We start from the raw sequence: 26,724 nt of genomic DNA, 5'->3' as shown, positions 1-26,724 counted from the left end.
CAACGGAAAAACCACTGTTACCAGGCCAAGTCGCAACACATTATCTATGCGCCTGGACTAGGAAACAGCCTTCCTGACAGGGACGAGTGCTGATCTCTTGGCAAAAATTCAAAACCTATGAATGAGCAGAAGCTACCACATTTGTAGACTAGTGTGTTTGTTAAATAGGGCAAATAGGAAAAATCCCAAAATTAGTCGCCTTTAATCGAAAAAGGCGACTAAATTTGGGATGTTTTTTCCTTAACGCAGTATATCCCACCCAGCTGACTATACTGACAACGGAAAAACCACTGTTACCAGGCCAAGTCGCAACACATTATCTATGCGCCTGGACTAGGAAACAGCCTTCCTGACAGGGACGAGTGCTGATCTCTTGGAAAAAATTCAAAACCAAAAGTAGCGGTCTTTATCGAGAAGGTGACCTGATTTGGGATATTAAATTGTTTTTCTCTTGCAGCGGTTGGCTAATACCTTGAAATGAACGTTGTTCGGCCCACTTAGGATTACACATCACTATAAAATAAGGAATACACATCACTATAAAATAATAAAATTATCACATCCCCGGCGGGATTCGAACCCGCGGCCTCTGGATTAGAAGTCCAGCGCGCTATCCGCTGCGCTACGGGGGACTATTATGTTTTCTTTTCGATACTCCTTATCATAGCAATCATTGTGTAGCGTATATAAAGATATATATAGATATATAGAGACTCGCATCTTTTTGAAATAGTGGAGCTGTTGCCATATCTCAATGAAGTATTCTGCAAGAGACACTGAATCTTTAGGCGCAGTTCAAGAACAGCAGAATATACCTCTTTTGTATACTATGATGATTCTCGGTCAGATGATAGAACACATGATTTTCCAAACAGGACCGAGAGTTCAACAAGTAGTAAAAATTAAAACGGGTGTCCAGAGACACGTTAGGAAGAACAGAGAATACATAGTCACTAAATTAGACGCCTTTAATCGCAAAAGGTGACTAAATTTGGGATGTTGATTTTTATCCTCTACCAATTCAGTTTTTTTTTTACTTCCTTAACATTGTACACCCCATTCGTTTTTTTTATACTGACAACATTACTGTTACCACTCTTTACACCCTCTTTATGCTGAGCGTTAGGCATGAGTAGAAACTACAAATTTAATAAAAGTACAAGTGTTTCTCGACTAGGGAACAGAACCAAGAGCCTTCCTTACAGGAGGAGTGCTGATTTCTTTGACAAAATTGGGACAGTGTCAAGGGAGACCTTACGAAGAAGTGTTTAGTTAGGACGATTACAAAAGACTATACTTTAGTTGCCTCTGGTCGTTAAAGACAATTAAGTTTTAGATTTGAGATGTTGTTTTTCTTCCTTTACAAAGCTTAACTATTGCCTTGAGATGAGCTTTCGGACATCATCATGTGTGGAAGACCGAGGTTTTGTTCCCTGACCGAGCCACACAATAATAAAATCTGTAACTGATTATCCTTTAGTATTTAAGTATTTTCCCTAGAAAATGACGATTTGTATGTTTAATTTAGTTAAGCATTATATTCCATATAAAAAAATATTGAGATAAATGCAATTAACTTAATTCAGATAACTCAATAGGGTAATTAGGTATACATTTTCGTGATTTTACTTATTTTTACATTAAAACAAATGGAGTTGTGGCGCATTGATACATTAAAACAAATGGAGTTGTGGCGCATTGAATGACTGTGGCGCTTTTAAAATTTCCCACGAAACCGTTCTGTATATATGACGTCATAATACTTGACGTTCTATTCTTTCGGCCTATGGAAAATAACCTCAACGATCCATCCAATATCCATATTTGTGTAACATATGAAATTAAATTATTTTATCATATTTACGTTCTATTAACGGCCAGGGTCACGTAAGGACGGGTTCCCATTTACGCAATGTGTGGCATGTATATAGTGCACGGTGTATGTTTTTGGAGGTTGCGGTACATTCTTGTTTTGGCTTCTTATATAGTGGAACTCTTGCCCTTTTTATGGTACTATATCATTAAAGCTTACCATCAAAGTGAATATGATGTGCTCATCTGCATCCTCCAAAAATGTATATCCACACACGCAACACATTGCACACGTGAAGTATGCCACAGAACGAATACAATTCACTCTGTCACATTATTCTGTCAAAGGGCAAACCAGTCATTCCACTTTATGTTGGACGCTAGGAATGAGCGGAAGCTACCACATTTGTAGACTAGTGTGTTTGTCAAATAGGGCAAATAGGAAAAATACCAAAATTAGTCGCCTTTAATCGAAAAAGGCGACTAAATTTGGGATGTTTTTTCCTTAACGCAGTATATCCCACCCAGCTGACTATACTGACAACGGAAAAACCACTGTTACCAGGCCAAGTCGCAACACATTATCTATGCGCCTGGACTAGGAAACAGCCTTCCTGACAGGGACGAGTGCTGATCTCTTGGCAAAAATTCAAAACCTATGAATGAGCAGAAGCTACCACATTTGTAGACTAGTGTGTTTGTTAAATAGGGCAAATAGGAAAAATCCCAAAATTAGTCGCCTTTAATCGAAAAAGGCGACTAAATTTGGGATGTTTTTTCCTTAACGCAGTATATCCCACCCAGCTGACTATACTGACAACGGAAAAACCACTGTTACCAGGCCAAGTCGCAACACATTATCTATGCGCCTGGACTAGGAAACAGCCTTCCTGACAGGGACGAGTGCTGATCTCTTGGCAAAAATTCAAAACCAAAAGTAGCGGTCTTTATCGAGAAGGGGACCTGATTTGGGATATTAAATTGTTTTTCTCTTGCAGCGGTTGGCTAATACCTTGAAATGAACGTTGTTCGGCCCACTTAGGAATACACATCACTATAAAATAAGGAATACACATCACTATAAAATAATAAAATTATCACATCCCCGGCGGGATTCGAACCCGCGGCCTCTGGATTAGAAGTCCAGCGCGCTATCCGCTGCGCTAGGGGACTATTATGTTTTCTTTTCGATACTCCTTATCATAGCAATCATTGTGTAGCGTATATAAAGATCTATATATAGATATATAGAGACTCGCATCTTTTTGAAATAGTGGAGCTGTTGCCATATCTCAATGAAGTATTCTGCAAGAGACACTGAATCTTTAGGCGCAATTCAAGAACAGCAGAATATACCTCTTTTGTATACTATGATGATTCTCGGTCAGATGATAGAACACATGATTTTCCAAACAGGACCGAGAGTTCAACAAGTAGTAAAAATTAAAACGGGTGTCCAGAGACACGTTAGGAAGAACAGAGAATACATAGTCACTAAATTAGACGCCTTTAATCGCAAAAGGTGACTAAATTTGGGATGTTGATTTTTATCCTCTACCAATTCAGTTTTTTTTTTACTTCCTTAACATTGTACACCCCATTCGTTTTTTATACTGACAACGTTACTGTAACCACTCTTTACACCCTCTTTATGCTGAGCGTTAGGCATGAGTTAGAAACTACAAATTTAATAAAAGTACAAGTGTTTCTCGACTAGGGAACAGAACCAAGAGCCTTCCTTACAGGAGGAGTGCTGATTTCTTTGACAAAATTGGGACAGTGTCAAGGGAGACCTTACGAAGAAGTGTTTAGTTAGGACGATTACAAAAGACTATACTTTAGTTGCCTCTGGTCGTTAAAGACAATTAAGTTTTAGATTTGAGATGTTGTTTTTCTTCCTTTACAAAGCTTAACTATTGCCTTGAGATGAGCTTTCGGACATCATCATGTGTGGAAGACCGAGGTTTTGTTCCCTGACCGAGCCACACAATAATAAAATTCTGTAACTGATTATCCTTTAGTATTTAAGTATTTTCCCTAAGGTCTCCCTTGACACTGTCCCAATTTTGTCGAAGAAATCAGCACTCCTCCTGTAAGGAAGGCTCTTGGTTCTGTTCCCTAGTCGAGAAAACACTTGTACTTTTATTAAATTTGTAGTTTCTACTCATGCCTAACGCTCAGCATAAAGAGGGTGTAAAGAGTGGTTACAGTAACGTTGTCAGTATAAAAAACGAATGGGGTTGTACAATGTTAAGGAAGTAAAAAAAAAAACTGAATTGGTAGAGGATAAAAATCAACATCCCAAAATTTAGTCACCTTTTGCGATTAAAGGCGTCTAATTTAGTGACTATGTATTCTCTGTTCTTCCTAACGTGTCTCTGGACACCCGTTTTAATTTTTACTACTTGTTGAACTCTCGGTCCTGTTTGGAAAATCATGTGTTCTATATCATTGACCGAGAATCATCTAGTATACAAAAGAGGTATATTCTGCTGTTCTTGAATTGCGCCTAAAGATTCAGTGTCTCTTGCAGAATACTTCATTGAGATATGGCAACAGCTCCACTATTTCAAAAATAGATGCGAGTCTCAATATATCTATATATATCTTTATATACGCTACACAATGATTGCTATGATAAGGAGTATCGAAAAGAAAACATAATAGTCCCCGTAGCGCAGCGGATAGCGCGCTGGACTTCTAATCCAGAGGCCGCGGGTTCGAATCCCGCCGGGGGATGTGATAATTTTTATTATTTTATAGTTGTGTATTTCCTTATTTTTATAAGTGATGTGTATTCCTAAGTGGGCCGAACAACGTTCATTTCAAGGTATTAGCCAACCGCTGCAAGAGAAAAACAATTTAATATCCCAAATCAGGTCGACCTTCTCGATAAAGACAACTACTTTTGGTTTTGAATTTTTGCCAAGAGATCAGCACTCGTCCCTGTCAGGAAGGCTGTTTCCTAGTCCAGGCGCATAGTAATGTGTTGCGACTTGGCTGGGTGGTAACAGTGGTTTTTCCGTTGTCAGTATAGTCAGCTGGGTGGGATATAACTGCGTTAAGGAAAAAAATCCCAAATTTAGTCGCCTTTTTTCGATTAAAGGCGACTAATTTTGGTATTTTTCCTATTTGCCACTATTTAACAAACACACTAGTCTACAAATGTGGTAGCTTTGCTCATTCATAGGTTTTGAATTTTTGCAAGAGATCAGCACTCGTCCCTGTCAGGAAGGGTCTGTTTCCTAGTCAGGCGCATAGGTGTTGCGACTTGGCCTGGTAACAGTGGTTTTTTACGTTGTCAGTATAGTCAGCTGGGTGGGATATACTGCGTTAAGGAAAAAACATCCCAAATTTAGTCGCCTTTTTCGATTAAAGGCGACTAATTTGGTATTTTTCCTATTTGCCCTATTTGACAAACACACTAGTCTACAAATGTGGTAGCTTCCGCTCATTCCTAACGTCCAACATAAAGTGGAATGACTGGTTTGCCCTTTGACAGAATAATGTGACAGAGTGAATTGTATTCGTTCTGTGGCATACTTCACGTGTGCAATGTGTTGCGTGTGTGGATATACATTTTTGGAGGATGCAGATGAGCACATCATATTCACTTTGATGGTAAGCTTTAATGATATAGTACCATAAAAAGGGCAAAGAGTTCCACTATATAAGAAGCCACAACAAGAAGAATGTACCGCAACCTCCAAAAACATACACCGTGCACTATATACATGCCACACATTGCGTAAATGGGAACCCGTCCTTACGTGACCCTGGCCGTTAATAGAACGTAAATATGATAAAATAATTTAATTTCATATGTTACACAAATATAGATATTGGATGGATCGTTGAGGTTATTTTCCATAGGCCGAAAGAATAGAACGTCAAGTATTATGACGTCATACATACAGAAACGGTTTCGTGGGAAATTTTAAAAGCGCCACAGTCATTGGCACAAACTGAATTATTGGATAAGATATCAATGCGCCACAACTCCATTTGTTTTAATGTAAAAATAAGTAAAATCACGAAAATGTATACCTAATTACCCTATTGAGTTATCTGAATTAAGTTAATTGCATTTATCTCAATATTTTTTATATGGAATATAATGCTTAACTAAATTAAACATACAAATCGTCATTTTCTAGGGAAAATACTTAAATACTAAAGGATAATCAGTTACAGATTTTATTATTGTGTGGCTCGGTCAGGGAACAAAACCTCGGTCTTCCACACATGATGATGTCCGAAAGCTCATCTCAAGGCAATAGTTAAGCTTTGTAAAGGAAGAAAAACAACATCTCAAATCTAAAACTTAATTGTCTTTAACGACCAGAGGCAACTAAAGTATAGTCTTTTGTAATCGTCCTAACTAAACACTTCTTCGTAAGGTCTCCCTTGACACTGTCCCAATTTTGTCAAAGAAATCAGCACTCCTCCTGTAAGGAAGGCTCTTGGTTCTGTTCCCTAGTCGAGAAACACTTGTACTTTTATTAAATTTGTAGTTTCTACTCATGCCTAACGCTCAGCATAAAGAGGGTGTAAAGAGTGGTTACAGTAACGTTGTCAGTATAAAAAACGAATGGGGTGTACAATGTTAAGGAAGTAAAAAAAAAACTGAATTGGTAGAGGATAAAAATCAACATCCCAAATTTAGTCACCTTTTGCGATTAAAGGGCGTCTAATTTAGTGACTATGTATTCTCTGTTCTTCCTAACGTGTCTCTGGACACCCGTTTTAAATTTTTACTACTTGTTGAACTCTCGGTCCTGTTTGGAAAATCATGTGTTCTATCATCTGACCGAGAATCATCATAGTATACAAAAGAGGTATATTCTGCTGTTCTTGAATTGCGCCTAAAGATTCAGTGTCTCTTGCAGAATACTTCATTGAGATATGGCAACAGCTCCACTATTTCAAAAAGATGCGAGTCTCTATATATCTATATAGATCTTTATATACGCTACACAATGATTGCTATGATAAGGAGTATCGAAAAGAAAACATAATAGTCCCCGTAGCGCAGCGGATAGCGCGCTGGACTTCTAATCCAGAGGCCGCGGGTTCGAATCCCGCCGGGGATGTGATAATTTTATTATTTTATAGTGATGTGTATTCCTTATTTTATAGTGATGTGTATTCCTAAGTGGGCCGAACAACGTTCATTTCAAGGTATTAGCCAACCGCTGCAAGAGAAAAACAATTTAATATCCCAAATCAGGTCGCCTTCTCGATAAAGACAACTACTTTTGGTTTTGAATTTTTGCCAAGAGATCAGCACTCGTCCCTGTCAGGAAGGCTGTTTCCTAGTCCAGGCGCATAGATAATGTGTTGCGACTTGGCCTGGTAACAGTGGTTTTTCCGTTGTCAGTATAGTCAGCTGGGTGGGATATACTGCGTTAAGGAAAAAAACATCCCAAATTTAGTCGCCTTTTTCGATTAAAGGCGACTAATTTTGGGATTTTTCCTATTTGCCCTATTTAACAAACACACTAGTCTACAAATGTGGTAGCTTCTGCTCATTCATAGGTTTTGAATTTTTGCCAAGAGATCAGCACTCGTCCCTGTCAGGAAGGCTGTTTCCTAGTCCAGGCGCATAGATAATGTGTTGCGACTTGGCCTGGTAACAGTGGTTTTTCCGTTGTCAGTATAGTCAGCTGGGTGGGATATACTGCGTTAAGGAAAAAACATCCCAAATTTAGTCGCCTTTTTCGATTAAAGGCGACTAATTTTGGTATTTTTCCTATTTGCCCTATTTGACAAACACACTAGTCTACAAATGTGGTAGCTTCCGCTCATTCCTAGCGTCCAACATAAAGTGGAATGACTGGTTTGCCCTTTGACAGAATAATGTGACAGAGTGAATTGTATTCGTTCTGTGGCATACTTCACGTGTGCAATGTGTTGCGTGTGTGGATATACATTTTTGGAGGATGCAGATGAGCACATCATATTCACTTTGATGGTAAGCTTTAATGATATAGTACCATAAAAAGGGCAAGAGTTCCACTATATAAGAAGCCACAACAAGAATGTACCGCAACCTCCAAAAACATACACCGTGCACTATATACATGCCACACATTGCGTAAATGGGAACCCGTCCTTACGTGACCCTGGCCGTTAATAGAACGTAAATATGATAAAATAATTTAATTTCATATGTTACACAAATATAGATATTGGATGGATCGTTGAGGTTATTTTCCATAGGCCGAAAGAATAGAACGTCAAGTATTATGACGTCATACATACAGAACGGTTTCGTGGGAAATTTTAAAAGCGCCACAGTCATTGGCCAAACTGAATTATTGGATAAGATATCAATGCGCCACAACTCCATTTGTTTTAATGTAAAAATAAGTAAAATCACGAAAATGTATACCTAATTACCCTATTGAGTTATCTGAATTAAGTTAATTGCATTTATCTCAATATTTTTTATATGGAATATAATGCTTAACTAAATTAAACATACAAATCGTCATTTTCTAGGGAAAATACTTAAATACTAAAGGATAATCAGTTACAGATTTTATTATTGTGTGGCTCGGTCAGGGAACAAAACCTCGGTCTTCCACACATGATGATGTCCGAAAGCTCATCTCAAGGCAATAGTTAAGCTTTGTAAAGGAAGAAAAACAACATCTCAAATCTAAAACTTAATTGTCTTTAACGACCAGAGGCAACTAAAGTATAGTCTTTTGTAATCGTCCTAACTAAACACTTCTTCGTAAGGTCTCCCTTGACACTGTCCCAATTTGTCAAAGAAATCAGCACTCCTCCTGTAAGGCCCTTGGTTCTGTTCCCTAGCCGAGAACACACTTGTACTTTTATTAAATTTGTAGTTTCTACTCATGCCTAACGCTCAGCATAAAGAGGGTGTAAAGAGTGGTTACAGTAACGTTGTCAGTATAAAAAACGAATGGGGTGTACAATGTTAAGGAAGTAAAAAAAAACTGAATTGGTAGAGGATAAAAAATCAACATCCCAAATTTAGTCACCTTTTGCGATTAAAGGCGTCTAATTTAGTGACTATGTATTCTCTGTTCTTCCTAACGTGTCTCTGGACACCCGTTTTAATTTTTACTACTTGTTGAACTCTCGGTCCTGTTTGGAAAATCATGTGTTCTATCATCTGACCGAGAATCATCATAGTATACAAAAGAGGTATATTCTGCTGTTCTTGAATTGCGCCTAAAGATTCAGTGTCTCTTGCAGAATACTTCATTGAGATATGGCAACAGCTCCACTATTTCAAAAAGATGCGAGTCTCTATATATCTATATAGATCTTTATATACGCTACACAATGATTGCTATGATAAGGAGTATCGAAAAGAAAACATAATAGTCCCCGTAGCGCAGCGGATAGCGCGCTGGACTTCTAATCCAGAGGCCGCGGGTTCGAATCCCGCCGGGGATGTGATAATTTTATTATTTTATAGTGATGTGTATTCCTTATTTTATAGTGATGTGTAATCCTAAGTGGGCCGAACAACGTTCATTTCAAGGTATTAGCCAACCGCTGCAAGAGAAAAACAATTTAATATCCCAAATCAGGTCGCCTTCTCGATAAAGACAACTACTTTTGGTTTTGAATTTTTTCCAAGAGATCATCACTCGTCCATGTCAGGAAGGCTGTTTCCTAGTCCAGGCGCATAGATAATGTGTTGCGACTTGGCCTGGTAACAGTGGTTTTTCCGTTGTCAGTATAGTCAGCTGGGTGGGATATACTGCGTTAAGGAAAAAACATCCCAAATTTAGTCGCCTTTTTCGATTAAAGGCGACTAATTTTGGGATTTTTCCTATTTGCCCTATTTAACAAACACACTAGTCTACAAATGTGGTAGCTTCTGCTCATTCCTAGCGTCCAACATAAAGTGGAAGAGATCAGCACTCGTCCCTGTCAGGAAGGCTGTTTCCTAGTCCAGGCGCATAGATAATGTGTTTGCGACTTGGCCTGGTAACAGTGGTTTTTTCCGTTGTCAGTATAGTCAGCTGGGTGGGTATACTGCGTTAAGGAAAAAACATCCCAAATTTAGTCGCCTTTTTCGATTAAAGGCGACTAATTTTGGGATTTTTCCTATTTGCCCTATTTAACAAACACCTAGTCTACAAATGTGGTAGCTTCTGCTCATTCATAGGTTTTGAATTTTTGCCAAGAGATCAGCACTCGTCCCTGTCAGGAAGGCTGTTTCCTAGTCCAGGCGCATAGATAATGTGTTGCGACTTGGCCTGGTAACAGTGGTTTTTCCGTTGTCAGTATAGTCAGCTGGGTGGGATATACTGCGTTAAGGAAAAAACATCCCAAATTTAGTCGCCTTTTTCGATTAAAGGCGACTAATTTTGGGATTTTTCCTATTTGCCCTATTTAACAAACACACTAGTCTACAAATGTGGTAGCTTCTGCTCATTCATAGGTTTTGAATTTTTGCCAAGAGATCAGCACTCGTCCCTGTCAGGAAGGCTGTTTCCTAGTCCAGGCGCATAGATAATGTGTTGCGACTTGGCCTGGTAACAGTGTTTTTTCCGTTGTCAGTATAGTCAGCTGGGTGGGATATGCTGCGTTAAGGAAAAAACATCCCAAATTTAGTCGCCCTTTTCGATTAAAGGCGACTAATTTTGGTATTTTTCCTATTTGTCTTATTTGACAAACACACTAGTCTACAAATGGGGTAGCTTCTGCTCATTCCTAACGTCCAACATCAAGTGGAATGACTGGTTTGCCCTTTGACAGAATAATGTGACAGAGTGAATTGTATTCGTTCTGTGGCATACTTCACGTGTGCAATGTGTTGCGTGTGTGGATATCTTGTTGGAGGATGCAGATGAGCACATCATATTCACTTTGATGGTAAGCTTTAATGATATAGTACCATAAAAAGGGCAAGAGTTCCACTACATAAGAAGCCACAACAAGAATGTACCGCAACCTCCAAAAACATACACCGTGCACTATATACATGCCACACATTGCGTAAATGGGAACCCGTCCTTACGTGACCCTGGCCGTTAATAGAACGTAAATATGATAAAATAATTTAATTTCATATGTTACACAAATATAGATATTGGATGGATCGTTGAGGTTATTTTCCATAGGCCGAAAGAATAGAACGTCAAGTATTATGACGTCATACATACAGAACGGTTTCGTGGGAAATTTTAAAAGCGCCACAGTCATTGGCCAAACTGAATTATTGGATAAGATATCAATGCGCCACAACTCCATTTGTTTTAATGTAAAAATAAGTAAAATCACGAAAATGTATACCTAATTACCCTATTGAGTTATCTGAATTAAGTTAATTGCATTTATCTCAATATTTTTTATATGGAATATAATGCTTAACTAAATTAAACATACAAATCGTCATTTTCTAGGGAAAATACTTAAATACTAAAGGATAATCAGTTACAGATTTTATTATTGTGTGGCTCGGTCAGGGAACAAAACCTCGGTCTTCCACACATGATGATGTCCGAAAGCTCATCTCAAGGCAATAGTTAAGCTTTGTAAAGGAAGAAAAACAACATCTCAAATCTAAAACTTAATTGTCTTTAACGACCAGAGGCAACTAAAGTATAGTCTTTTGTAATCGTCCTAACTAAACACTTCTTCGTAAGGTCTCCCTTGACACTGTCCCAATTTTGTCAAAGAAATCAGCACTCCTCCTGTAAGGAAGGCTCTTGGTTCTGTTCCCTAGTCGAGAAACACTTGTACTTTTATTAAATTTGTAGTTTCTACTCATGCCTAACGCTCAGCATAAAGAGGGTGTAAAGAGTGGTTACAGTAACGTTGTCAGTATAAAAAACGAATGGGGTGTACAATGTTAAGGAAGTAAAAAAAAACTGAATTGGTAGAGGATAAAAATCAACATCCCAAATTTAGTCACCTTTTGCGATTAAAGGCGTCTAATTTAGTGACTATGTATTCTCTGTTCTTCCTAACGTGTCTCTGGACACCCGTTTTAATTTTTACTACTTGTTGAACTCTCGGTCCTGTTTGGAAAATCATGTGTTCTATCATCTGACCGAGAATCATCATAGTATACAAAAGGGGTATATTCTGCTGTTCTTGAACTGCGCCTAAAGATTCAGTGTCTCTTGCAGAATACTTCATTGAGATATGGCAACAGCTCCACTATTTCAAAAAGATGCGAGTCTCTATATATCTATATATATATCTTTATATACGCTACACAATGATTGCTATGATAAGGAGTATCGAAAAGAAAACATAATAGTCCCCGTAGCGCAGCGGATAGCGCGCTGGACTTCTAATCCAGAGGCCGCGGGTTCGAATCCCGCCGGGGATGTGATAATTTTATTATTTTATAGTGATGTGTATTCCTTATTTTATAGTGATGTGTAATCCTAAGTGGGCCGAACAACGTTCATTTCAAGGTATTAGCCAACCGCTGCAAGAGAAAAACAATTTAATATCCCAAATCAGGTCGCCTTCTCGATAAAGACAACTACTTTTGGTTTTGAATTTTTTCCAAGAGATCATCACTCGTCCATGTCAGGAAGGCTGTTTCCTAGTCCAGGCGCATAGATAATGTGTTGCGACTTGGCCTGGTAACAGTGGTTTTTCCGTTGTCAGTATAGTCAGCTGGGTGGGATATACTGCGTTAAGGAAAAAACATCCCAAATTTAGTCGCCTTTTTCGATTAAAGGCGACTAATTTTGGGATTTTTCCGATTTGCCCTATTTAACAAACACACTAGTCTACAAATGTGGTAGCTTCTGCTCATTCATAGGTTTTGAATTTTTGCCAAGAGATCAGCACTCGTCCCTGTCAGGAAGGCTGTTTCCTAGTCCAGGCGCATAGATAATGTGTTGCGACTTGGCCTGGTAACAGTGGTTTTTCCGTTGTCAGTATAGTCAGCTGGGTGGGATATACTGCGTTAAGGAAAAAACATCCCAAATTTAGTCGCCTTTTTCGATTAAAGGCGACTAATTTTGGGATTTTTCCTATTTGCCCTATTTAACAAACACACTAGTCTACAAATGTGGTAGCTTCTGCTCATTCATAGGTTTTGAATTTTTGCCAAGAGATCAGCACTCGTCCCTGTCAGGAAGGCTGTTTCCTAGTCCAGGCGCATAGATAATGTGTTGCGACTTGGCCTGGTAACAGTGGTTTTTCCGTTGTCAGTATAGTCAGCTGGGTGGGATATACTGCGTTAAGGAAAAAACATCCCAAATTTAGTCGCCTTTTTCGATTAAAGGCGACTAATTTTGGTATTTTTCCTATTTGCCCTATTTGACAAACACACTAGTCTACAAATGTGGTAGCTTCCGCTCATTCCTAGCGTCCAACATAAAGTGGAATGACTGGTTTGCCCTTTGACAGAATAATGTGACAGAGTGAATTGTATTCGTTCTGTGGCATACTTCACGTGTGCAATGTGTTGCGTGTGTGGATATACATTTTTGGAGGATGCAGATGAGCACATCATATTCACTTTGATGGTAAGCTTTAATGATATAGTACCATAAAAAGGGCAAGAGTTCCACTATATAAGAAGCCACAACAAGAATGTACCGCAACCTCCAAAAACATACACCGTGCACTATATACATGCCACACATTGCGTAAATGGGAACCCGTCCTTACGTGACCCTGGCCGTTAATAGAACGTAAATATGATAAAATAATTTAATTTCATATGTTACACAAATATAGATATTGGATGGATCGTTGAGGTTATTTTCCATAGGCCGAAAGAATAGAACGTCAAGTATTATGACGTCATACATACAGAACGATTTCGTGGGAAATTTTTAAAAGCGCCACAGTCATTCAATGCGCCACAACTGAATTTGTTTAAATGTAGCGCCACAGTCATTCAATGCGCCACAACTCCATTTGTTTTAATGTAAAAATAAGTAAAATCACGAAAATGTATACCTAATTACCCTATTGAGTTATCTGAATTAAGTTAATTGCATTTATCTCAATATTTTTTATATGGAATATAATGCTTAACTAAATTAAACATACAAATCGTCATTTTCTAGGGAAAATACTTAAATACTAAAGGATAATCAGTTACAGATTTTATTATTGTGTGGCTCGGTCAGGGAACAAAACCTCGGTCTTCCACACATGATGATGTCCGAAAGCTCATCTCAAGGCAATAGTTAAGCTTTGTAAAGGAAGAAAAACAACATCTCAAATCTAAAACTTAATTGTCTTTAACGACCAGAGGCAACTAAAGTATAGTCTTTTGTAATCGTCCTAACTAAACACTTCTTCGTAAGGTCTCCCTTGACACTGTCCCAATTTTGTCAAAGAAATCAGCACTCCTCCTGTAAGGAAGGCTCTTGGTTCTGTTCCCTAGTCGAGAAACACTTGTACTTTTATTAAATTTGTAGTTTCTACTCATGCCTAACGCTCAGCATAAAGAGGGTGTAAAGAGTGGTTACAGTAACGTTGTCAGTATAAAAAACGAATGGGGTGTACAATGTTAAGGAAGTAAAAAAAAAAACTGAATTGGTAGAGGATAAAAATCAACATCCCAAATTTAGTCACCTTTTGCGATTAAAGGCGTCTAATTTAGTGACTATGTATTCTCTGTTCTTCCTAACGTGTCTCTGGACACCCGTTTTAATTTTTACTACTTGTTGAACTCTCGGTCCTGTTTGGAAAATCATGTGTTCTATCATCTGACCGAGAATCATCATAGTATACAAAAGAGGTATATTCTGCTGTTCTTGAATTGCGCCTAAAGATTCAGTGTCTCTTGCAGAATACTTCATTGAGATATGGCAACAGCTCCACTATTTCAAAAAGATGCGAGTCTCTATATATCTATATATATCTTTATATACGCTACACAATGATTGCTATGATAAGGAGTATCGAAAAGAAAACATAATAGTCCCCGTAGCGCAGCGGATAGCGCGCTGGACTTCTAATACAGAGGCCGCGGGTTCGAATCCCGCCGGGGATGTGATAATTTTATTATTTTATAGTGATGTGTATTCCTAAGTGGGCCGAACAACGTTCATTTCAAGGTATTAGCCAACCGCTGCAAGAGAAAAACAATTTAATATCCCAAATCAGGTCCCCTTCTCGATAAAGACCGCTACTTTTGGTTTTGAATTTTTCCAAGAGATCAGCACTCGTCCCTGTCAGGAAGGCTGTTTCCTAGTCCAGGCGCATAGATAATGTGTTGCGACTTGGCCTGGTAACAGTGGTTTTTCCGTTGTCAGTATAGTCAGCTGGGTGGGATATACTGCGTTAAGGAAAAAACATCCCAAATTTAGTCGCCTTTTTCGATTAAAGGCGACTAATTTTGGGATTTTTCCTATTTGCCCTATTTAACAAACACACTAGTCTACAAATGTGGTAGCTTCTGCTCATTCATAGGTTTTGAATTTTTGCCAAGAGATCAGCACTCGTCCCTGTCAGGAAGGCTGTTTCCTAGTCCAGGCGCATAGATAATGTGTTGCGACTTGGCCTGGTAACAGTGGTTTTTCCGTTGTCAGTATAGTCAGCTGGGTGGGATATACTGCGTTAAGGAAAAAACATCCCAAATTTAGTCGCCTTTTTCGATTAAAGGCGACTAATTTTGGTATTTTTCCTATTTGCCCTATTTGACAAACACACTAGTCTACAAATGTGGTAGCTTCCGCTCATTCCTAGCGTCCAACATAAAGTGGAATGACTGGTTTGCCCTTTGACAGAATAATGTGACAGAGTGAATTGTATTCGTTCTGTGGCATACTTCACGTGTGCAATGTGTTGCGTGTGTGGATATACATTTTTGGAGGATGCAGATGAGCACATCATATTCACTTTGATGGTAAGCTTTAATGATATAGTACCATAAAAAAAGGGCAAGAGTTCCACTATATAAGAAGCCACAACTAAGAATGTACCGCAACCTCCAAAAACATACACCGTGCACTATATACATGCCACACATTGCGTAAATGGGAACCCGTCCTTACGTGACCCTGGCCGTTAATAGAACGTAAATATGATAAAATAATTTAATTTCATATGTTACACAAATATAGATATTGGATGGATCGTTGAGGTTATTTTCCATAGGCCGAAAGAATAGAACGTCAAGTATTATGACGTCATACATACAGAACGGTTTCGTGGGAAATTTTAAAAGCGCCACAGTCATTGGCCAAACTGAATTATTGGATAAGATATCAATGCGCCACAACTCCATTTGTTTTAATGTAAAAATAAGTAAAATCACGAAAATGTATACCTAATTACCCTATTGAGTTATCTGAATTAAGTTAATTGCATTTATCTCAATATTTTTTATATGGAATATAATGCTTAACTAAATTAAACATACAAATCGTCATTTTCTAGGGAAAATACTTAAATACTAAAGGATAATCAGTTACAGATTTTATTATTGTGTGGCTCGGTCAGGGAACAAAACCTCGGTCTTCCACACATGATGATGTCCGAAAGCTCATCTCAAGGCAATAGTTAAGCTTTGTAAAGGAAGAAAAACAACATCTCAAATCTAAAACTTAATTGTCTTTAACGACCAGAGGCAACTAAAGTATAGTCTTTTGTAATCGTCCTAACTAAACACTTCTTCGTAAGGTCTCCCTTTTTGTCAAAGAAATGTCCCAATTTTGTCAAAGAAATCAGCACTCCTCCTGTAAGGAAGGCTCTTGGTTCTGTTCCCTAGTCGAGAAACACTTGTACTTTTATTAAATTTGTAGTTTCTACTCATGCCTAACGCTCAGCATAAAGAGGGTGTAAAGAGTGGTAACAGTAATGTTGTCAGTATAAAAAAAACGAATGGGGTGTACAATGTTAAGGAAGTAAAAAAAAAACTGATTTGGTAGAGGATAAAAATCAACATCCCAAATTTAGTCACCTTTTGCGATTAAAGGCGTCTAATTTAGTGACTATGTATTCTCTGTTCTTCCTAACGTGTTTCTGGACACCCGTTTTAATTTTTACTACTTGTTGAACTCTCGGTCCTGTTTGGAAAATCATGTGTTCTATCATCTGACCGAGAATCATAGTATACAAAAGAGGTATATTCTGCTGTTCTTGAATTGCGCCTAAAGATTCAGTGTCTCTTGCAGAATACTTCATTGAGATATGGCAACAGCTCCACTATTTCAAAAAGATGCGAGTCTCTATATATCTATATAGATCTTTATATACGCTACACAATGATTGCTATGATAAGGAGTATCGAAAAGAAAACATAATAGTCCCCGTAGCGCAGCGGATAGCGCGCTGGACTTCTAATCCAGAGGCCGCGGGTTCGAATCCCGCCGGGGATGTGATAATTTTATTATTTTATAGTGATGTGTATTCCTTATTTTATAGTGATGTGTATTCCTAAGTGGGCCGAACAACGTTCATTTCAAGGTATTAGCCAACCGCTGCAAGAGAAAAACAATTTAATATCCCAAATCAGGTCGCCTTCTCGATAAAGACAACTACTTTTGGTTTTGAATTTTTTCCAAGAGATCATCACTCGTCCATGTCAGGAAGGCTGTTTCCTAGTCCAGGCGCATATGTGTTGCGACTTGGCCTGGTAACAGTGGTTTTTTCCGTTGTCAGTATAGTCAGCTGGGTGGGATATACTGCGTTAAGGAAAAAACATCCCAAATTTAGTCGCCTTTTTCGATTAAAGGCGACTAATTTTGGGATTTTTCCTATTTGCCCTATTTAACAAACACACTAGTCTACAAATGTGGTAGCTTCTGCTCATTCATAGGTTTTGAATTTTTGCCAAGAGATCAGCACTCGTCCCTGTCAGGAAGGCTGTTTCCTAGTCCAGGCGCATAGATAATGTGTTGCGACTTGGCCTGGTAACAGTGGTTTTTCCGTTGTCAGTATAGTCAGCTGGGTGGGATATACTGCGTTAAGGAAAAAACATCCCAAATTTAGTCGCCTTTTTCGATTAAAGGCGACTAATTTTGGGATTTTTCCTATTTGCCCTATTTAACAAACACACTAGTCTACAAATGTGGTAGCTTCTGCTCATTCATAGGTTTTGAATTTTTGCCAAGAGATCAGCACTCGTCCCTGTCAGGAAGGCTGTTTCCTAGTCCAGGCGCATAGATAATGTGTTGCGACTTGGCCTGGTAACAGTGGTTTTTCCGTTGTCAGTATAGTCAGCTGGGTGGGATATACTGCGTTAAGGAAAAAACATCCCAAATTTAGTCGCCTTTTTCGATTAAAGGCGACTAATTTTGGTATTTTTCCTATTTGCCCTATTTGACAAACACACTAGTCTACAAATGTGGTAGCTTCCGCTCATTCCTAACGTCCAACATAAAGTGGAATGACTGGTTTGCCCTTTGACAGAATAATGTGACAGAGTGAATTGTATTCGTTCTGTGGCATACTTCACGTGTGCAATGTGTTGCGTGTGTGGATATACATTTTTGGAGGATGCAGATGAGCACATCATATTCACTTTGATGGTAAGCTTTAATGATATAGTACCATAAAAAGGGCAAGAGTTCCACTATATAAGAAGCCACAACAAGAATGTACCGCAACCTCCAAAAACATACACCGTGCACTATATACATGCCACACATTGCGTAAATGGGAACCCGTCCTTACGTGACCCTGGCCGTTAATAGAACGTAAATATGATAAAATAATTTAATTTCATATGTTACACAAATATAGATATTGGATGGATCGTTGAGGTTATTTTCCATAGGCCGAAAGAATAGAACGTCAAGTATTATGACGTCATACATACAGAACGGTTTCGTGGGAAATTTTAAAAGCGGCACAGTCATTGGCCAAACTGAATTGTTGGATAAGATATCAATGCGCCCCAACTCCATTTGTTTTAATGTAAAAATAAGTAAAATCACGAAAATGTATACCTAATTACCCTATTGAGTTATCTGAATTAAGTTAATTGCATTTATCTCAATATTTTTTATATGGAATATAATGCTTAACTAAATTAAACATACAAATCGTCATTTTCTAGGGAAAATACTTAAATACTAAAGGATAATCAGTTACAGATTTTATTATTGTGTGGCTCGGTCAGGGAACAAAACCTCGGTCTTCCACACATGATGATGTCCGAAAGCTCATCTCAAGGCAATAGTTAAGCTTTGTAAAGGAAGAAAAACAACATCTCAAATCTAAAACTTAATTGTCTTTAACGACCAGAGGCAACTAAAGTATAGTCTTTTGTAATCGTCCTAACTAAACACTTCTTCGTAAGGTCTCCCTTGACACTGTCCCAATTTTTGTCAAAGAAATCAGCACTCCTCCTGTAAGGAAGGTTCTTGGTTCTGTTCCCTAGTCGAGAAACACTTGTACTTTTATTAAATTTGTAGTTTCTACTCATGCCTAACGCTCAGCATAAAGAGGGTGTAAAGAGTGGTTACAGTAACGTTGTCAGTATAAAAAACGAATGGGGTGTACAATGTTAAGGAAGTAAAAAAAAAAATGAATTGGTAGAGGATAAAAATCAACATCCCAAATTTAGTCACCTTTTGCGATTAAAGGCGTCTAATTTAGTGACTATGCATTCTCTGTTCTTCCTAACGTGTCTCTGGACACCCGTTTTAATTTTTACTACTTGTTGAACTCTCGGTCCTGTTTGGAAAATCATGTGTTCTATCATCTGACCGAGAATCATCATAGTATACAAAAGAGGTATATTCTGCTGTTCTTGAATTGCGCCTAAAGATTCAGTGTCTCTTGCAGAATACTTCATTGAGATATGGCAACAGCTCCACTATTTCAAAAAGATGCGAGTCTCTATATATCTATATAGATCTTTATATACGCTACACAATGATTGCTATGATAAGGAGTATCGAAAAGAAAACATAATAGTCCCCGTAGCGCAGCGGATAGCGCGCTGGACTTCTAATCCAGAGGCCGCGGGTTCGAATCCCGCCGGGGATGTGATAATTTTATTATTTTATAGTGATGTGTATTCCTAAGTGGGCCGAACAACGTTCATTTCAAGGTATTAGCCAACCGCTGCAAGAGAAAAACAATTTAATATCCCAAATCAGGTCGCCTTCTCGATAAAGACAACTACTTTTGGTTTTGAATTTTTTCCAAGAGATCATCACTCGTCCATGTCAGGAAGGCTGTTTCCTAGTCCAGGCGCATAGATAATGTGTTGCGACTTGGCCTGGTAACAGTGGTTTTTCCGTTGTCAGTATAGTCAGCTGGGTGGGATATACTGCGTTAAGGAAAAAACATCCCAAATTTAGTCGCCTTTTTCGATTAAAGGCGACTAATTTTGGGATTTTTCCTATTTGCCCTATTTAACAAACACACTAGTCTACAAATGTGGTAGCTTCTGCTCATTCATAGGTTTTGAATTTTTGCCAAGAGATCAGCACTCGTCCCTGTCAGGAAGGCTGTTTCCTAGTCCAGGCGCATAGATAATGTGTTGCGACTTGGCCTGGTAACAGTGGTTTTTCCGTTGTCAGTATAGTCAGCTGGGTGGGATATACTGCGTTAAGGAAAAACACATCCCAAATTTAGTCGCCTTTTTCGATTAAAGGCGACTAATTTTGGGATTTTTCCTATTTGCCCTATTTAACAAACACACTAGTCTACAAATGTGGTAGCTTCTGCTCATTCATAGGTTTTGAATTTTTGCCAAGAGATCAGCACTCGTCCCTGTCAGGAAGGCTGTTTCCTAGTCCAGGCGCATAGATAATGTGTTGCGACTTGGCCTGGTAACAGTGGTTTTTCCGTTGTCAGTATAGTCAGCTGGGTGGGATATACTGCGTTAAGGAAAAAACATCCCAAATTTAGTCGCCTTTTTCGATTAAAGGCGACTAATTTTGGTATTTTTCCTATTTGCCCTATTTGACAAAACACACTAGTCTACAAATGTGGTAGCTTCCGCTCATTCCTAGCGTCCAACATAAAGTGGAATGACTGGTTTGCCCTTTGACAGAATAATGTGACAGAGTGAATTGTATTCGTTCTGTGGCATACTTCACGTGTGCAATGTGTTGCGTGTGTGGATATACATTTTTGGAGGATGCAGATGAGCACATCATATTCACTTTGATGGTAAGCTTTAATGATATAGTACCATAAAAAGGGCAAGAGTTCCACTATATAAGAAGCCACAACAAGAATGTACCGCAACCTCCAAAAACATACACCGTGCACTATATACATGCCACACATTGCGTAAATGGGAACCCGTCCTTACGTGACCCTGGCCGTTAATAGAACGTAAATATGATAAAATAATTTAATTTCATATGTTACACAAATATAGATATTGGATGGATCGTTGAGGTTATTTTCCATAGGCCGAAAGAATAGAACGTCAAGTATTATGACGTCATACATACAGAACGGTTTCGTGGGAAATTTTAAAAGCGCCACAGTCATTGGCCAAACTGAATTATTGGATAAGATATCAATGCGCCACAACTCCATTTGTTTTAATGTAAAAATAAGTAAAATCACGAAAATGTATACCTAATTACCCTATTGAGTTATCTGAATTAAGTTAATTGCATTTATCTCAATATTTTTTTATATGGAATATAATGCTTAACTAAATTAAACATACAAATCGTCATTTTCTAGGGAAAATACTTAAATACTAAAGGATAATCAGTTACAGATTTTATTATTGTGTGGCTCGGTCAGGGAACAAAACCTCGGTCTTCCACACATGATGATGTCCGAAAGCTCATCTCAAGGCAATAGTTAAGCTTTGTAAAGGAAGAAAAAACAACATCTCAAATCTAAAACTTAATTGTCTTTAACGACCAGAGGCAACTAAAGTATAGTCTTTTGTAATCGTCCTAACTAAACACTTCTTCGTAAGGTCTCCCTTGACACTGTCCCAATTTTGTCAAAGAAATCAGCACTCCTCCTGTAAGGAAGGTTCTTGGTTCTGTTCCCTAGTCGAGAAACACTTGTACTTTTATTAAATTTGTAGTTTCTACTCATGCCTAACGCTCAGCATAAAGAGGGTGTAAAGAGTGGTTACAGTAACGTTGTCAGTATAAAAAACGAATGGGGTGTACAATGTTAAGGAAGTAAAAAAAAACTGAATTGGTAGAGGATAAAAATCAACATCCCAAATTTAGTCACCTTTTGCGATTAAAGGCGTCTAATTTAGTGACTATGTATTCTCTGTTCTTCCTAACGTGTCTCTGGACACCCGTTTTAAATTTTTACTACTTGTTGAACTCTCGGTCCTGTTTGGAAAATCATGTGTTCTATCATCTGACCGAGAATCATCATAGTATACAAAAGAGGTATATTCTGCTGTTCTTGAATTGCGCCTAAAGATTCAGTGTCTCTTGCAGAATACTTCATTGAGATATGGCAACAGCTCCACTATTTCAAAAAGATGCGAGTCTCTATATATCTATATATATCTTTATATACGCTACACAATGATTGCTATGATAAGGAGTATCGAAAAGAAAACATAATAGTCCCCGTAGCGCAGCGGATAGCGCGCTGGACTTCTAATCCAGAGGCCGCGGGTTCGAATCCCGCCGGGGATGTGATAATTTTATTATTTTATAGTGATGTGTATTCCTTATTTTATAGTGATGTGTAATCCTAAGTGGGGCCGAACAACGTTCATTTCAAGGTATTAGCCAACCGCTGCAAGAGAAAAACAATTTAATATCCCAAATCAGGTCGCCTTCTCGATAAAGACCGCTACTTTTGGTTTTGAATTTTTCCAAGAGATCAGCACTCGTCCATGTCAGGAAGGCTGTTTCCTAGTCCAGGCGCATATGTGTTGCGACTTGGCCTGGTAACAGTGGTTTTTCCGTTGTCAGTATAGTCAGCTGGGTGGGATATACTGCGTTAAGGAAAAAACATCCCAAATTTAGTCGCCTTTTTCGATTAAAGGCGACTAATTTTGGGATTTTTCCTATTTGCCCTATTTAACAAACACACTAGTCTACAAATGTGGTAGCTTCTGCTCATTCATAGGTTTTGAATTTTTGCCAAGAGATCAGCACTCGTCCCTGTCAGGAAGGCTGTTTCCTAGTCCAGGCGCATAGATAATGTGTTGCGACTTGGCCTGGTAACAGTGGTTTTTCCGTTGTCAGTATAGTCAGCTGGGTGGGATATACTGCGTTAAGGAAAAAACATCCCAAATTTAGTCGCCTTTTTCGATTAAAGGCGACTAATTTTGGGATTTTTCCTATTTGCCCTATTTAACAAACACACTAGTCTACAAATGTGGTAGCTTCTGCTCATTCATAGGTTTTGAATTTTTGCCAAGAGATCAGCACTCGTCCATGTCAGGAAGGCTGTTTCCTAGTCCAGGCGCATAGATAATGTGTTGCGACTTGGCCTGGTAACAGTGGTTTTTGTTTTTCCGTTGTCAGTATAGTCAGCTGGGTGGGATATACTGCGTTAAGGAAAAAAACATCCCAAATTTAGTCGCCTTTTTCGATTAAAGGCGACTAATTTTGGGATTTTTCCTATTTGCCCTATTTAACAAACACACTAGTCTACAAATGTGGTAGCTTCCGCTCATTCCTAGCGTCCAACATAAAGTGGAATGACTGGTTTGCCCTTTGACAGAATAATGTGACAGAGTGAATTGTATTCGTTCTGTGGCATACTTCACGTGTGCAATGTGTTGCGTGTGTGGATATACATTTTTGGAGGATGCAGATGAGCACATCATATTCACTTTGATGGTAAGCTTTAATGATATAGTACCATAAAAAGGGCAAGAGTTCCACTATATAAGAAGCCACAACAAGAATGTACCGCAACCTCCAAAAACATACACCGTGCACTATATACATGCCACACATTGCGTAAATGGGAACCCGTCCTTACGTGACCCTGGCCGTTAATAGAACGTAAATATGATAAAATAATTTAATTTCATATGTTACACAAATATAGATATTGGATGGATCGTTGAGGTTATTTTCCATAGGCCGAAAGAATAGAACGTCAAGTATTATGACGTCATACATACAGAACGGTTTCGTGGGAAATTTTAAAAGCGCCACAGTCATTGGCCAAACTGAATTATTGGATAAGATATCAATGCGCCACAACTCCATTTGTTTTAATGTAAAAATAAGTAAAATCACGAAAATGTATACCTAATTACCCTATTGAGTTATCTGAATTAAGTTAATTGCATTTATCTCAATATTTTTTATATGGAATATAATGCTTAACTAAATTAAACATACAAATCGTCATTTTCTAGGGAAAATACTTAAATACTAAAGGATAATCAGTTACAGATTTTATTATTGTGTGGCTCGGTCAGGGAACAAAACCTCGGTCTTCCACACATGATGATGTCCGAAAGCTCATCTCAAGGCAATAGTTAAGCTTTGTAAAGGAAGAAAAACAACATCTCAAATCTAAAACTTAATTGTCTTTAACGACCAGAGGCAACTAAAGTATAGTCTTTTGTAATCGTCCTAACTAAACACTTCTTCGTAAGGTCTCCCTTGACACTGTCCCAATTTTGTCAAAGAAATCAGCACTCCTCCTGTAAGGAAGGCTCTTGGTTCTGTTCCCTAGTCGAGAAACACTTGTACTTTTATTAAATTTGTAGTTTCTACTCATGCCTAACGCTCAGCATAAAGAGGGTGTAAAGAGTGGTTACAGTAACGTTGTCAGTATAAAAAACGAATGGGGTGTACAATGTTAAGGAAGTAAAAAAAAAACTGAATTGGTAGAGGATAAAAATCAACATCCCAAATTTAGTCACCTTTTGCGATTAAAGGCGTCTAATTTAGTGACTATGTATTCTCTGTTCTTCCTAACGTGTCTCTGGACACCCGTTTTAATTTTTACTACTTGTTGAACTCTCGGTCCTGTTTGGAAAATCATGTGTTCTATCATCTGACCGAGAATCATCATAGTATACAAAAGAGGTATATTCTGCTGTTCTTGAATTGCGCCTAAAGATTCAGTGTCTCTTGCAGAATACTTCATTGAGATATGGCAACAGCTCCACTATTTCAAAAAGATGCGAGTCTCTATATATCTATATAGATCTTTATATACGCTACACAATGATTGCTATGATAAGGAGTATCGAAAAGAAAACATAATAGTCCCCCCGTAGCGCAGCGGATAGCGCGCTGGACTTCTAATCCAGAGGCCGCGGGTTCGAATCCCGCCGGGGATGTGATAATTTTATTATTTTATAGTGATGTGTATTCCTTATTTTATAGTGATGTGTAATCCTAAGTGGGCCGAACAACGTTCATTTCAAGGTATTAGCCAACCGTTGCAAGAGAAAAACAATTTAATATCCCAAATCAGGTCGCCTTCTCGATAAAGACAACTACTTTTGGTTTTGAAATTTTTTCCAAGAGATCATCACTCGTCCATGTCAGGAAGGCTGTTTCCTAGTCCAGGCGCATAGATAATGTGTTGCGACTTGGCCTGGTAACAGTGGTTTTTCCGTTGTCAGTATAGTCAGCTGGGTGGGATATACTGCGTTAAGGAAAAAACATCCCAAATTTAGTCGCCTTTTTCGATTAAAGGCGACTAATTTTGGGATTTTTTCCTATTTGCCCTATTTAAACAAACTCACACTAGTCTACAAATGTGGTAGCTTCTGCTCATTCATAGGTTTTGAATTTTTGCCAAGAGATCAGCCACTCGTCCCTGTCAGGAAGGCTGTTTCCTAGTCCAGGCGCATAGATAATGTGTTGCGACTTGGCCTGGGTAACAGTGGTTTTTTTCCGTTGTCAGTATAGTCAGCTGGGTGGGATATATACTGCGTTAAGGAAAAAAACATCCCAAATTTAGTCGCCTTTTTCGATTAAAGGCGACTAATTTTGGGATTTTTCCTATTTGCCCTATTTGACAAACACACTAGTCTACAAATGTGGTAGCTTCCGCTCATTCCTAGCGTCCAACATAAAGTGGAATGACTGGTTTGCCCTTTGACAGAATAATGTGACAGAGTGAATTGTATTCGTTCTGTGGCATACTTCAACGTGTGCAATGTGTTGCGTGTGTGGATATTCATTTTTGGAGGATGCAGATGAGCACATTTCATATTCACTTTGATGGTAAGCTTTAATGATATTAGTACCATAAAAAGGGCAAGAGTTCCACTATATAAGAAGCCACAACAAGAATGTACCGCAACCTCCAAAAACATATACACCGTGCACTATATACATGCCACACATTGCGTAAATGGGAAACCCGTCCTTACGTGACCCTGGCCGTTAATAGAACGTAAATATGATAAAATAATTTAATTTCATATGTTACACAAATATAGATATTGGATGGAGATCGTTGAGGTTATTTTCCATAGGCCGAAAGAATAGAACGTCATAGTATTATGACGTCATACATACAGAACGGTTTCGTGAGAAATTTTAAATGCGCCACAGTCATTGGCCAAACTGAATTATTGGATTAAGATATCAATGCGCCACAACTCCATTTGTTTAATGTAAAAATAAGTAAAATCACGAAAATGGATACCATAATTACCCTATTGAGTTATCTGAATTAAGTTAATTGCATTTATCTCAATATTTTTTTTATATGGAATATAATGCTTAACTAAATTAAACATACAAATCGTCATTTTCTAGGGAAAATACTTAAATACTAAAGGATAATCAGTTACAGATTTTATTATTGTGTGGCTCGGTCAGGGAACAAAACCTCGGTCTTCCACACATGATGATGTCCGAAAGCTCATCTCAATAGTATATAGCGAAAGCTCATTGATTTCAATAGTTTAAGCTTTGTAACTTCAAGATGCCCAAGAAAAACAACATGTATTTATCTCTATGAAATGGATTTCAATAGATTATTGGATTGTTAGTGTAATGGGGGGGTATAGTATGTTTGTTGTGGTTGGAATCTGGTGGGGGGGGGGGGGTGGGGGATAAATATAGTCTTTAACGGAGAACGCCTCTACACCCC

General features: G+C 38.3%; 11 non-coding genes across 11 annotated transcripts; 9 read left to right on the top strand and 2 right to left on the bottom strand.

Annotated features, from left to right (window-relative positions):
• Positions 1 to 559: 559 nt before the first annotated feature.
• Positions 560 to 633, bottom strand: Trnar-ucu (transfer RNA arginine (anticodon UCU)). The gene has a single exon. It is a non-coding gene; the product is annotated as a tRNA-Arg (tRNA).
• A 2,278-nt stretch (positions 634 to 2,911) lies between these two features.
• Trnar-ucu (transfer RNA arginine (anticodon UCU)) lies at positions 2,912 to 2,985 on the bottom strand. The gene has a single exon. It is a non-coding gene; the product is annotated as a tRNA-Arg (tRNA).
• A 1,493-nt stretch (positions 2,986 to 4,478) lies between these two features.
• On the top strand, positions 4,479 to 4,552 carry Trnar-ucu (transfer RNA arginine (anticodon UCU)). The gene has a single exon. It is a non-coding gene; the product is annotated as a tRNA-Arg (tRNA).
• A 2,280-nt stretch (positions 4,553 to 6,832) lies between these two features.
• Positions 6,833 to 6,905, top strand: Trnar-ucu (transfer RNA arginine (anticodon UCU)). Its single transcript has one exon. It is a non-coding gene; the product is annotated as a tRNA-Arg (tRNA).
• A 2,268-nt stretch (positions 6,906 to 9,173) lies between these two features.
• On the top strand, positions 9,174 to 9,246 carry Trnar-ucu (transfer RNA arginine (anticodon UCU)). Its single transcript has one exon. It is a non-coding gene; the product is annotated as a tRNA-Arg (tRNA).
• Positions 9,247 to 12,069: 2,823 nt separating this feature from the next.
• Trnar-ucu (transfer RNA arginine (anticodon UCU)) lies at positions 12,070 to 12,142 on the top strand. Its single transcript has one exon. It is a non-coding gene; the product is annotated as a tRNA-Arg (tRNA).
• A 2,567-nt stretch (positions 12,143 to 14,709) lies between these two features.
• Trnar-ucu (transfer RNA arginine (anticodon UCU)) lies at positions 14,710 to 14,782 on the top strand. The gene has a single exon. It is a non-coding gene; the product is annotated as a tRNA-Arg (tRNA).
• A 2,256-nt stretch (positions 14,783 to 17,038) lies between these two features.
• Positions 17,039 to 17,111, top strand: Trnar-ucu (transfer RNA arginine (anticodon UCU)). Its single transcript has one exon. It is a non-coding gene; the product is annotated as a tRNA-Arg (tRNA).
• Positions 17,112 to 19,655: 2,544 nt separating this feature from the next.
• On the top strand, positions 19,656 to 19,728 carry Trnar-ucu (transfer RNA arginine (anticodon UCU)). Its single transcript has one exon. It is a non-coding gene; the product is annotated as a tRNA-Arg (tRNA).
• A 2,527-nt stretch (positions 19,729 to 22,255) lies between these two features.
• Trnar-ucu (transfer RNA arginine (anticodon UCU)) lies at positions 22,256 to 22,328 on the top strand. The gene has a single exon. It is a non-coding gene; the product is annotated as a tRNA-Arg (tRNA).
• A 2,549-nt stretch (positions 22,329 to 24,877) lies between these two features.
• Positions 24,878 to 24,952, top strand: Trnar-ucu (transfer RNA arginine (anticodon UCU)). Its single transcript has one exon. It is a non-coding gene; the product is annotated as a tRNA-Arg (tRNA).
• The last annotated feature ends 1,772 nt before the right edge of the window (positions 24,953 to 26,724 follow it).

This window comes from Argopecten irradians, chromosome 10, assembly GCF_041381155.1.
Source record: "Argopecten irradians isolate NY chromosome 10, Ai_NY, whole genome shotgun sequence".
In the NCBI taxonomy this organism is placed as follows: Eukaryota; Metazoa; Mollusca; class Bivalvia; order Pectinida; family Pectinidae; genus Argopecten; species Argopecten irradians.
This window is presented reverse-complemented; position numbering and strand designations above follow the sequence as displayed.